The sequence below is a fragment of the Pogona vitticeps genome, chromosome 6 (genome assembly GCF_051106095.1).
Source record: "Pogona vitticeps strain Pit_001003342236 chromosome 6, PviZW2.1, whole genome shotgun sequence".
NCBI classification, from domain to species: Eukaryota; Metazoa; Chordata; class Lepidosauria; order Squamata; family Agamidae; genus Pogona; species Pogona vitticeps.
The window spans coordinates 78,576,816-78,587,086 of record NC_135788.1 but is presented as its reverse complement, the minus strand read 5'-3'; the positions used below and the strand labels follow the sequence as shown (position 1 = coordinate 78,587,086).

The 10,271-nt window shown below is 42.4% G+C and overlaps 1 long non-coding RNA gene across 1 annotated transcript; it reads left to right on the top strand.

Annotated features, from left to right (window-relative positions):
* Positions 1–3,600: 3,600 nt before the first annotated feature.
* Positions 3,601–9,756, top strand: LOC140708383 (uncharacterized). The gene is made up of 3 exons (XR_013537455.1): positions 3,601–3,720; positions 4,328–4,418; positions 9,632–9,756. It is a non-coding gene; the product is annotated as an uncharacterized LOC140708383 (long non-coding RNA).
* Positions 9,757–10,271: the final 515 nt, after the last annotated feature.

Genomic DNA, 10,271 nt, shown 5'->3' with positions numbered 1-10,271 from the left:
GCCAATACCCCTGACCTTCAGTGTTTATGATAATAAGACACAGAGGATGGAAAGCAAACAGCACAAAAGCCAAGTATTTGGATTTAAGTATGAACTAACAGATGTCACTGAGAGTTGGAGTGGGATTCCTAATTGGTTTGTGGTAATTGATAACTGAAGGATATGTGTTAGAGATGGGAACTTCATATTCATATCCTGGGGAGACTAATACGAAACCAGTCAGATTGGACCCCCCCCCCCCCGGCATCTACTTACTGCTTGAGGCACAACATCATTGTCCTTTGTGTAGTGCCAATTGTGGAAGTAGCCCGGGTGGAGCTTCCCCACCTCCCTGCATTGCTGACCAATCTGGCGAGGGGGCGGGATGACAAGCCTCCCCACTCAGCTGCTGATTGGTCAGAGGTGCAGAGAGATAGGGAAGCCCCAGCCAGGCTACGTCTGCAATTGGCAGGGTGTGAAGGTCAATGGCCATGCACGCTGCGCTGTAAGCTGTAATTGGACACCTAGTTTGGTGGGAGCCACCTGTGGTGATGCTCCCATCTCTAATATACATTACCCAAGAAGAACAAAGTTAGCAGAGAGAAGAATTTTATATAAAGCTTTGACCTAAATAAATTCAAATACAATACAGTAGGACTGGGATGAGCGATATAAGTGAGTCTGATTCTGTCCACCTCAGAGGCACCCCATTTCATATCAAAGATTTCTAAAGTCTGTCTAATTTTATTCTGGATTTGGGGTTCATGTGACTGTGAAGCAAGCCCCAATTTATATGATGATACTCCCTTTTAGCTGACTGGGTAGCTCAGTGAGTTAGGTATCTGCAGAGCTAAATGTTGTGCCCCGAGGGAGAAAAGCCAGCCTGTGTAGCCCTGGGTAAGCTGCACAGTCTCAGGATGATCCTAGAAAATGGGCATGGTAAAGCACTTCTATACCTAGAACCAAGGCTGGATTAAGACCTTTAGAGGCCCCAAGCACTGAAAAAATTGTGGTGCCCCCTACAAAAATAACATGCAGCAGTTCCCATGGCTTTTTATGCATATAATGTGAACATTATATGCATAAAATTATAATAATTTAATTGTACAGCATGTGGCGTAAAAGAACCACATATTATATGTAAAATCATATATATATAATCTAATTACTTGCTTCCATCCAAATCATGCACTTTCACACTTTGATTAATGTAGACAGATTTTGTCAGAATCTGTAAACTGAAAAGCTCAAACAACAGCTTAAAACCCCTTTTGGGGTGTTTTTAACAGTGGCTGTTATTTCTTTGGTTTGCATATATAATGCAAGTAGAGATGGGGGCATTCGTATACGAATACCCCCACACAGGTGGATGTAATGAGGGTCTGGCCCCCTGGAGCCGGACCATCCACACACCCATACACTGCTGCCACCAGTTCTACTCTCCCTTCCAATACCCCGATCTCTAGTGTGAAGGCCATAGGCTAAAAGACTGGGCACTTTTTTAACCTTATCCAGCACTGCAAAAAACCTCTGTGGTGCCCCCTGCCCTTGTTAATGCCCTAAGCACATGCTTATTTTGCTTAATAGTTAATCTGTGGCTTTGAGAACGGGTTGCCATAAATTGGAGTCAACCTGGCAGCATATAGCTATTTAATTAGTGTATAGTACTGTTGGAATGAAAGCTTTTTCTGAACTGAAATAGTATTGCAATTTTGTTTAGGTAAGATTTGTGCTATGGCTGAAAACTACCGTACTTGTTTTGGAAGTGGAAGAGAATCCAGGGCTAGGTTCTCCTCAATTTCCCAGTCACAGGATGGGGCAGTCTAGTCAGCTCTGTAACTTGCTTCCCTTAATATATCTGTCAAAGAGAAAATGTTTAATTCCTAGGAAAGGAAAGTGAGAAACCAACTTGTCAGGGAAACAAGCCAGACTGCTAGGGCAATATGAATGAACAAAAACTTCACCAAAGTGTATTAATTTACAGAAGGTTTTTCCCCCCTTCCAGCAATGCCTTCTTTACTTTTAAGCTGGCCACGTACAAAAATGAAATGGATTTCTGCCAAGAATTTATGCTGCATACCTTGTTCGGTGCATTGGAGTGTGACTGTTTGTTATCTTGCAGATACAATTGCTTTTTGGGTGACATACGTTTTATTAACTTTTGCCACACTGTGATTGCTTTGAAGTAATAGCATTTGTGCCCTGGTGTCAAAGCCTGTGGCAGGCCATCATGTTGCACTTTGTAGCAATGAGCCTCTGTAGAATGTTAGGTGGAGATTACTCTTTCTCTCTTTTTTTCTTTTTTAACAGGTGAAAGGAACGGTGGCTGTCACCAAGGGAAGGTTGCCCAGAGTGATTCATGGGCAGTGTTCAGGCCAGTGAGCAGTTCAGAGCTATTTCCATTTTTATAGATCTTTGTCATATGCCACCCGATCAGATCTTTCATTTCTTTAACATGGCTTCCCCCCGGCCTTGTATTTTCACTTTTTGGCAGCTATTTGATTTCACTGTTTCCATGCACAACTCTGATATATCTCAAAAAGAGTCAGAGACAGTGGAATAAAAACCAACCAACAAGTAACTTGGGGTTTTAAGTATCTGCCTGTGCAGCCAGAGGTTGGGTGTTCGGTTCTTCACTGTTCCTCCCTGGCAGAGGCCAGACTAAATGATCCCTGGGGTCCCTTCCAGCTCTGCAGTTCTAAGGTAATGATGATAATGATGTTACCTGGTAGCCACGGAGAGCTGCTGGGTCATACTTGAAGCACAAATTGCCAAATCAGAGGGATAGCTCTTTGAGATGCCAAGGAACAAGTACAAAACTTAAATCAGTGGCATGGTTAAGCCTAAAACCGTGCACCATTTAGAAATACGAAACCAGGCACTCTTTTAGGTAGACTATTGCCAATAGTAAACAATGCCCCAGGGGCAGGAGACTGGCCATTTTAAAAATATTATCTTCTAATACAGAAGAAAGGAATAAAATTGTTACCATGGGTGATGAATAATGTTGAATGTGATTTTAAAAAAAAACCCTAGCAGATGAGAAATTGCTGTGCATGTCCATCTATATCTCATGGTTTTGTGTGAAATCACATTATGCAAATCAAATAAGGCAAACCAGGATTCCTTTTCAAGTAGAAGACAATCTCTGAAGATTATAAGACCAATACACATTCCCCTCAAAGAACACACAAATACTGCCATCTATCAAATGGGGACGTGGTGGCATTGTGGGCTAAACTGCAGAAGCCTGTGCTGCAGGGTCAGAAGACCAGCAGTCGTATGACCGAATCCATGCGATGGAGTGAGCACCCGTCGCTTTGTCCCAGCTCCTACTAGTATGAAAGCATTATATATTCTGCATATAAGTTAAACAAGCAGGGAGACAATATACAGCCCTGCCATACTCCTTTCCCAATTTTGAACCAATCAGTTGTTCCATATCCAGTTCTAACTGCTGCTTCCTGTTCCACATATAGATTTCTCAGGAGGTAGATAAGGTGGTCAGGCACTCCCATTTCTTTAAGAACTTGCCATAGTTTGTTGTGGTCCAGTGAGCAAGGCAAGATGAAGAAATAGTAACTGAGGATAGAAAGCCTTCTTGAGGCAGGACCTTTGAACTGCACCACCTACAGGCACTTCAAATGGAACTGCAGTTAGAAGGATTTTTCCCTTCCACCTGTATGGCCACTTACACTGAAGAGACCCAAATGTCTTGGTGCAACTTCACACAGCATGAATGTGAGTAAATTTGCATTTCCCTTGCTGTGCAGTCACATCCTTAGTGACTTCTGTTTTATCTTGCATAAAATAGATTCAAATATTATACAGAATAGCAACTGTTAATTTTCAAACATTGTCAATTGCAGTATTTATTAAAGGCACTAGAGGGGAGCAAAGATATAGGTCTGAAAATTAATGTAGCAAATGCAGATGCTTTGAGGAGAAAAATATTAATCAAAGAGATACGTAATATTGGTTATGTTGTAATCAGATCCAATATTCTATAACATTTTATTAGGAGTAATTTTTAATTTTATAGCAATAATGAAATTATTATTATTATGGTTGCAAAAATGAAACAAAGTTCTGTAGTCTGTGTTTAGCAGTAGCAGAAATGTTGTTGCTGATGCTTGTGGTGATTAATTTGAAGCTGAAAAGGAGAAATGCCTTAAGTGGTATTTATTATTATTTATTTATTCATTTTTAACTTGGTGTTTTAGCAGGAAATGCCTAGAAACTCAACAGTTGTGATTGATCTTTTTATATGCAACATTAGTTTCTTAGATATTGTCAGTTTTTTCCATCTGGGCTACTGTACTAATAACACTACAATATATATTGACAGCCAGTGTGTTACAGTGAATAAAGTGATGGACTCTGGAGACCTGGGATCAAGCCCCCATGTAGCCATGGAAACTCCCTGGAGAAGATCACTGGTAAAACCACTCCTTAAATGTCTCACATACCTTGAAATCCCTATTAGGGTTGCCACAAATGAGATGTGACTTGATGACACATAAATTTGTAAATTAAAAAAAAAATTCTAAAAATTGCCCGTCACTGGGATTTTAGTGGTTTGTTTTGTTTTGTTTTTGAAAGGTGGATGAGAGAAATATAAATGAAGTCATAAAATGGCATCCACCACCAATGTTGTAATCTGCATTAAACGGTGGTAGTTTCACTTTTCTGATAGGTATTGCCCAAGTATTAAAACATTGGCTGTTTCAAAGGCTAGATTTTAAAATGGCTACTACAGATTCTCACTGTAGAATGGTGTGGCAACCAATGGCAAGGAAGGACAAAATCTAGCCTGTGGGACATGACAATTTTTGCATCCTTCAGGGCTTTTCAAAGTGATCATTGCCATCATCATCACCATCATTTTTTTAAATAGCCTCTTTTTTAAAAAAAAGCCTTAGGAGCAGCCAATTCCCAATGCACCATAAGCAGAAATGCCTGTCTTTACTTCTGTTCGTGGTCATTTCTAGGCCTGGTACAAACCAGGAAAAGCTGGGGGCTTGAATTTGACTCTAAAGTAACCTTTATCAGCCTTTCCCAGTGGATGTTGTGAGATTTTCTTTGAATGAGGATACTCACCTAGCTATTGCTCAGTGGACTACCTGGCTGTAGAGTCAGAGGTTGGGAGTTCAATTCCCAGGAGAGAAGCCAGCCTATGTGGCTTCACGATCCCAGGGCACCCTCAGAAGAAGACCACAGTAAACCATTTCTGAGTACCCACTACCTAGAAAACTCTGGGAAGAGCTTTCCTCCATAGTTTAGCAGACACATCTATTGTCAGGATTGAGAACAATTTGCATACATGTGAAGGAGAGCGTTCCCATTTGAACCGATATACTTTTGTCACTGACAAAATATCAACAACCTCAGATATGCAAATGATACCACTCTGATGGCAGAAAGTGAGGAGGAATTAAAGAACCTCTTAATGAGAGTGAAAAAGGAGAATGCAAAAAACGGTCTGAAGCTCAACATCAAAAAAGTAAGATCATGGCCACTGGTTCCATCTCCTCCTGGCAAATAGAAGGGGAAGATATGGAGGCAGTGACAGATTTTTCTTTCTTGGGCTCCATGATTACTGCAGATGGTGACAGCAGCCACGAAATTAAAAAATGCCTGTTTCTTGAGAGGAAAGCGATGACAAACCTCAACAGCATCTTCAAAAGCAGAGACATCACCTTGCCAACAAAAGTCTGAATAGTCAAAGCTATGGTTTTTCCAGTTTTGATATATGGAAGTGAGAGTTGGATCATAAGGAAGGCTGACCACCGAAGAATTGATGCTTTTGAATTGTGGTGCTGGAGGAGGCTCTTGAGAGTCCTCAGGACTGCAAGGAGAATAAACCTATCCATTTTGAAGGAAATCAACCGCTAATTGCTCACTGGAAGGACAGATCCTGAAGCTGAGGCTCCAATACTTTGGCCATCTCATGAGAAGAGAAGACTCCTTGGAAAAGACCCTGATGTTGGGAAAGTGTGAAGGCAAGAGGAGAAGGGGACGACAGAGGATGAGATGGTTGGACAGTGTCACCAAAGCTACCAACATGAATTTGACCCAACTTCCCTTCTCAATATTTCGAGTTGGAAAACCACCTCAGAATAGCTATTAAGAAGCTACACCATCGCTCTATAATGGACCGCTGGTCTCATTTAGCTCAGGCTATCAAGTCAGGTAGCAACAAAAAATTCTGGGAGGTGGTTTCAGGTTCTTTTATTTTTAATAAGAACTCACAGGACCTCCCCTATATACCAGCTGGGACTTGGGAACAGCATTTCTTGGCCATTCTTTACGACAGCTGCAAGCCCACACTGCCAACCGACTCGCTCCCACCTAGCGATATTCCGGAATGGGCCCCAGTCACAACTAGTGAAATAACAAAACTTATAGGACACCTTAGATCTGGTAAGGCTCCGGGTCCCGATGCCCTTCCTCCGGAACTGCTTAAGGCCTACCCCGACTGGTGGGCGCCTGTGCTTGCTACTTTATTTACTACCGTTAATCGATCTGGTATTATGCCTAGGTCTTGGACTCAAGCCATAGTGATTCCCATTTATAAGAAGGGTGATAAGAAATCCCCTGCAAATTACAGACCAATTAGCCTTCTCGCTATCACTGGGAAGATGTACGCCAGTTATCTACTCTACAAATTACAAGACTGGCTATTAGATCAAGATATTCTGGGACCTGAACAAGCGGGTTTTAAGGCAGGAAAGTCTACATTAGACCACTGCCTGATTTTATCCCATCTGATTTCTAAATATACCTCTCAGCGCAATACTCGCTTGTATGCAGCCTTCCTAGATCTAAAAGGGGCCTTTGATTCCATCGATAGAGATATCCTATGGCTAAAGCTCGCCAGGCTGGGTATTGATAGGAGGCTCCTCTTCTTAATCCAAAAACTCCATGAGGGCTCTACATGTCGCATAAAAACGTCGATGCTGGGGGCCCTTTCCAATCAGATCTTTTCCAATAGAGGAGTGAAGCAAGGCTGCGTTCTGGCACCAACTCTGTTCAATCTATTTATCAATGACCTCGCCCCACTCCTACATAATATCAATGGTCATAGCCCCAAATTGGGCCATATACAGATTCCAGTTCTATTATATGCGGACGACATGGTTATCCTCTCCCGCACAAGGGTTGGCCTAAAGCGGTTAGTTATCGGTTGCTATGACTATCTGATACGCAATAATCTCCAGTTAAACTTTGAGAAATCTAAAATTATAGCTTTTGGCAAAGCTTGGAAATCCTTCTCGTGGTCTTTCAATGGCAACCATATTCAGCAGGTTAGAGAGTTTAAGTACCTGGGTGTCTTTTTTCATTTTCGACACTCCTGGACAACTCACCAACGGGCAGCGATTAAGTCTGCTAAGCTCTCGGCACAGGCTATTTTACGTTTCCACCATACGTGGGGCCACTCTTACATCCCTGCTGCGCTGCAGATTTTCGATGCCAAATCAGTTACACAGCTTCTATATGGTGTGCCCATCTGGATGTCTGCATTACACAGTTCTGTGGAAAGAGTCCAATCCACATTTCTGTATAAAATCTTTGGTCTTCCCCACTGTGTGCCCTATGCTGCTCTATGCCTTGAAGGTGGCCAGCACAAGATCGAGACTCAGGCCTGGCTCAGATTCTTGAAATATTGGATTAAAATCTGGTTCTTTTCACCCAAGGACATCTTATTCCAAGCGCTCTTGGCAGATAGTCTGTTCCCAAAAGGCCTTGCCCTATTTCTTAAGAAAATCAAGACCCTGGGGCTGTCACCAGACTTACTGGGCTCAATACCCCCCTCCAGGGTGTTTCCAACAATCAAAAAAAGGGTTTTGGATATAGAGGGGCAATCTCTGCACAGCGCTGCCCAAAGAGTCTGCTCTCCACTCCACTTTCAGTTGCCCCTCAGCTATGGCTGTAGACCGAGCTATCTCTATCACTTAGAACAGCCACAAGAACGATGGGCTTTTACCCTTGCCAGATGCAATATAGTACCCTCGAACATAGTGCAGGGCAGGTACAAGGGTTTACCAATAGAACTGAGACTTTGCCCGTGTGGTCAGGGAGTGGTTGAATCCCTGCAGCACATGCTATTTTACTGTATTCTGTACAAGGATATTCGCCTGTCCCATCTGTGCGCTTTTCTCTCCTCCCATTCCGGATGGGATGATATGAGGAAAATGCAGCATCTTCTAAGTGGCAATATTAAGGAACTTACCCTGTCAACTGCCAGATACGTATATGCCATCATGCAGAGACGTCGTAGCACGGTCTCGCAGAATGAAGAGCCCTAAATATGCTCTTGGCTGGCCCTTCCTACCCGTTACCCAGTGAACATTTTAGTTGTATGTTATTGCATTTGTCTGTTTTACTGTACTCAGTATGCCAATAAAGGTTTCTGACTGACTGACTGACTGACCCAACTCCGGGAGGCAGTGGAAGACAGGAGGGCCTGGCATGCTCTGGTCCATGGGGTCATGAAGAGACAGAGGACATGACTTAACAACCAAACAACAACTTTTGTCACAGTTTGCAAACAGGTGGCTGTGTCAGTTTTTCTGTACATATAATGAAAGCAAGCAAACACGCTGAAATGTCTTGTGGCACCTTTAAGGTCATCAAATCAACTGAAATACACCTGCTAATTCTACAACTGCCCCAATACTTCATTTTTTGTTTGTTTGTTTTTGGTTTTACATGCCATCACCACAATTAATGATACAGACCTTTTAAATCCAATAGGGTTTGCTGCTGTTTGTATCCACAATAGCTGATACATCAAGGTTTGTGGAACTTTACTAGGGCAGTGACCTGTAAGCATCATTTTCACACTCAACCAGTACAGTTCATCGTTCACCATAAATTTGCTCCAGTGGCCAAGAAGTCTCATATTTCCTGAATTTATAGGCTGTTCACTCAGTTGCCAAAATGAAACCAATGCTGCATGGAATGAAATCAAAGTGCTACACATACATTCCCCCACCCTCACTTCAGAGACCTTACTATCTGAAAGGATCCTTCATCAATGCTTGTAGTTCTTCAGGCTGCTCTGGACTATTGTTCCATTTAATTCCATTTAATTAGCTGTGGCTTGCTTCCATGTAATTATCAAGAAAGATTGTCCCGTGTGCTTGCATTTTTATTTTTCTATTTTTATTTATTTATTGCCTATCTGGAGTTTTCCTCCTTTTTCAGAAAAGCACTCCTATGCTTTAATGGAAGCGGCTTCTAAAACCTTTTGAAGACAGGACAGACAGACAAACACAGAGAGAGAGAGAGAGAGAGAGAGAGATGGAGGGAGGGAGAGAGAGTTTCCCCTGCTGCAACATTGTTTGGCTCTTAGCCAGTGTATTTGCAGATATTTCTGTCTCAGCTTTCTTAAAAATTGTCAATTTATGGAATAGGATCTATGAAACAAAGGCATGTTATTTAAAATAAATGGCACTGGAGTAGAGGCAGGATTATCTTGTCTCCTTGAAGTCTGTAAAAGCAAGGACACAAACGAGTTGCCAGCCTGTATTCATTTTCTGAGCTGCTGCTAACTCTGAATAGGCCAATTCAGAACAATGAGTTTCTGTGTACATCAAATTCAATCTTTAGTTATTTTGTTTACCTGCTTCTCTGTTTTGTCTTTCAGGGCACGATATGTGATGTTTTATCCACTCATCAGACACTGAATTCTGGTTTCCTCACAGCAGTTTTCTTCCTGAAGGTTCAGGCCATCTTTGTTGCGGACCTGGCCTCAGACTGCGTCCCTGCTCCGATCTGTTCTTTACTTGGTGCTGTACCAATTCTTTAAAAGCACGGGGACTCCCTCTTAAAAGGCCTTCACCTGACATAGCAAATGGTGCAGTTGTAAGCTTCTTGATGAAAGATGCAAGGCAGTGCTCCGCAGGGATTTCAGCTGATCACGGATGAGCTGCCGCTCTTCCCTTTCTGGTGGGAATAGAGGCTCTGCTGTGTCATGGAATTGTCTTTGGACAATGAAAACATAGTTCAGAGCTGTTCCATCCATAATGTGAATAATAATTAGGGGCATGTTTAAGACAACTGGAATGAATGACTGAGTTGGGCGGATGCTGCACTGCTGTCAAAGTGGGGTTGGTTCTGACCCAGGAAATGCTTGAATGGAGACTGTTGGGAGTTCCAGAGAGCTGCTCTGACTTGATAGGAATAAGACATACAAGATCAGAGTAAGTTCCTCAACATCGAAACAAAACCGCTTTTACCTGTATCCTCTTTTCAATGGGCTCAGTGTGCCCTTTAATTTACATTTT